Genomic DNA, 3,381 nt, shown 5'->3' on the forward strand with positions numbered 1-3,381 from the left:
ACAGGGTTTCTCTGTGTAGCCCTAGCTGTCCTGGAACTCACTTTGTAGACCGGGCTGGCCTCGAACTCAGAAATCTGCCTGCCTCTGCCTCCCGAGTGCTGGGATTAAAGGCGTGCGCCACCAACGCCCGGCTTTTTATCTTTTTTTTTTTTGGGGGGACCCCATCACTTTCAATGCTGTCATATTGAGAGTTAGGCTTCAGCATATACATTTAGGGTTAGGCACAAATACGATCTTATCACATTCTTTAAATGTGTGAATTGATATACATATGTATACACATATATAAGCATATGTATATATATGTATATATATAAACACACATATATACATACATATACAAACACATACATATACACATACACATATACGAAGGAGCAATGTTCTGTTACTCAGTATGCTGATCTAATGAAGTGAGCTGATGAGGGTTAGGTAGTTCTAGATCAGGCATCCGGCTACTAGGTAAAGAAGTCATGCTCTTAGTAAGATAGAGGTCTCCCATTAATGCATTCTATCACTTTACATTTCTTTTATTCAATTGTCAAGAACATGGGTTTCATCGAGTTCATGAACTTATTATTTTGTGCTCTGGAAGAGGTTGCCCTCTTTCCTCCTCAGGAATGTCCAGTGGGAAAAGGCTCCTGGCTCATCCTGGACCACACTACATCCTGAGAGCAAGCATCCTTTGTTTATTCTACTGCTTGTACTTCCCTGGAACCTGCTGCCACAGACACCACTGGTCAGTGTGGATCAAAATCAGCTTGTAACTGGAGATTCACACAGGATGTAGTGGACTAAGATATGTGCCCATTTTAAAAATGCCAAAGGTGGTTCAAGGGCTTTCTGACCTGAGTCCTGGTGGCTGAAACTCAAGTGTCCAGACTCTCAGCAGTATCAAGGCATAGGGCACATGAGGTTAGCCTAGAGTGAATCCTTTTCCAGCATGAAGTGAAGGTCAGGCTAGCACCCAGCTGTTTCCTGATCCTAATTCACACTGGAATACTAGAACGTTCTTTCTTCTTGGACCAAACTGCCTCTTACCTGATGACTAGATTTGTCCCCAGAACTTTTGGTGATTAATTTTTTTTCTCTTACTTTCCACTCATCCCTCTTGCATGTTGTCTGTGCCGCCCTTACTCAGTGGTCAGAATAGGTAGTGAAGCCCACTAGGCCTCTCCCAGGGATGGGAGCAGAGGAACATCCTTTTGTTCTTCAAAAGTTAAATTATGCAGATGGCAAAAGACTGTTTTTGATCCTCCAGGATCTTTCTCACATCTGAAAGCTTAGCAGTAGAACACCGAATCATATTTACAGAGCCTGGGAAACCTGGGGGGAGTAGGAGGTGGAGAGAACTAAAGGAACAGGGGTGCACTTGGACAGGTGGAGCAGTTTCTCATGGTCTATTGTATAGAGGCATGACCTGTCAATTAGAAAAACAAAAACCTATGGCCTACAGAAAATGGTAGAATAGAAGGCAGGACATCCGGGGTCAGAAAAAACTCTGGGATAGAGCCAGGCAAGGGAGATGTGGCCAGAAAGCATGAGACCTGGGCACAGGTAAACAGTCACAGGATAGAATGTAGATTAAAATAAATGAGATAATTTTCATTATGATCTAAAAAGAGGAAAGCCCAGCTATATGGCCAATACATTGGAAATATATTTTGAGTCTGAGTCTTATTTCTGGGAGTATAAGGCTGGGAGGAAGAACTGGACCTAATTTCTATACTCTATTGTACAACAGGATAACCATGCTTAACATTAATTAATTTTAGGTTTTAAACTAGCTAGTGAGGGAGACTTTGAAAGGTCCAAGAGAAAGACATAATGAATATTTGAGGCGATGTATAGGACACACTCCTTGGTCGGATCCTTACGCATCATATGCTGTACTGAGATACCACGTGGTTCTCATAAGCATACCCCACACCATTGCTATCTCAGTTAACAATCGAGCATAAACGTCACTCCATGTAACATTACTCATACCCAGCCCATATTACCAGTGGTATTGTTTATCCCTTAGTAAATTAATCTGGATTATCATAGAGCCATGCTGTGATATGAATGGGTCCCCAAATGTTTTTCTACTAAAAACTGATTCCCTGGGGCTGGAGAGATGGTTTAGTAATTAAGGGCACTTACTGTGCAATCATGGGGACTAGAGTTTAGATCCCAGCTCACAAATAACAAGCCTGGTAGTTCAGTACATGCCTGTAACTTGAGCTCTGAGGGGCAGAGGCAGGGAGAGCACTGAGGTTTGCTGGCTCCTAGTCTGGCAGGGAAAACCTGGGAACCTGGTTCAGGGAAAAATTTTGCCTCAAAAGAAGAGGTGGAGAGTGTCAAAGGAGGACTCCTATCACCTTCTTGTGACCTCTATGATCAAGGACTCTCCCCCATGCACCCTCACATACACATGTAAACAGACAAACAAACAAATCTGAAATGGATACTTGAAAATGGAGTCCCTTAAGTCAAGAGTGTTATTTGAAAGCCTGTGAAAGTCCTTAGAGTTAGAAGAGGTCGGTAAGGTGCCAGGGTGGCATTTGTGGCTTTAGAAGAAGAGGCAAGGAGCTTGCTCTCTTGCTCTTACCAGTTGTGAGACGATGCTTCAAGAAGCCAGGGGATCCATCCCATAATCAGCCTCCAAACGCTGACACCATTGCATACACTAGCAAGATTTTGCTGAAAGGACCCAGATATAGCTGTCTCTTGTGAGACTAAGCCGGGGCCTAGCAAACACAGAAGTGGATGATCACAGTCAGCTATTGGATGGATCACAGGGCCCCCAATGGAGGAGCTAGAGAAAGTACCCAAGGAGCTAAAGGGATCTGCAACCCTATAGGTGGAACAACATTATGAACTAACCAGTAATCCCCGGAGCTTGTGCCTCTAGCTGCATATGTATCAAAAGATGGCCTAGTTGGCCATCCCTGGAATGAGAGGCCCGGCCCATTGGACTTGCAAACTTTATATGCCCCAGTACAGGGGAATGCCAGGGCCAAGAAGTGGGAGTGGGTGGGTGGGGGAGTGTGTGGGGGACTTTTGGGATAGCATTGGAAATGTAAATGAAATAAATACCCAATTTAAAAAAAGCCCTTACTAGATGTCAAGCATATCTAAATAAGTTTCTCTTGGACTCCCAGACTACAGAGCTGTGGCTCAGGATTTATGATTACTCTTTTAATTCATGACAATGGGGAGGACTATGGTAATGATACTGAGGGTATAGTCATGTTCTCAACCTTGACAGTGAATAAAGTCAACTGGGGAGGTATTCGTTTTGTTTATTCATCATTTTAATGTTATTAGCAGTACCTAGGTTGTACTCTAGATCCCTCAAGCAGTACCCCTACAGTGTATACACACACACACACACAC

Source organism: Mus caroli, chromosome 8 (assembly GCF_900094665.2).
Source record: "Mus caroli chromosome 8, CAROLI_EIJ_v1.1, whole genome shotgun sequence".
In the NCBI taxonomy this organism is placed as follows: domain Eukaryota; kingdom Metazoa; phylum Chordata; class Mammalia; order Rodentia; family Muridae; genus Mus; species Mus caroli.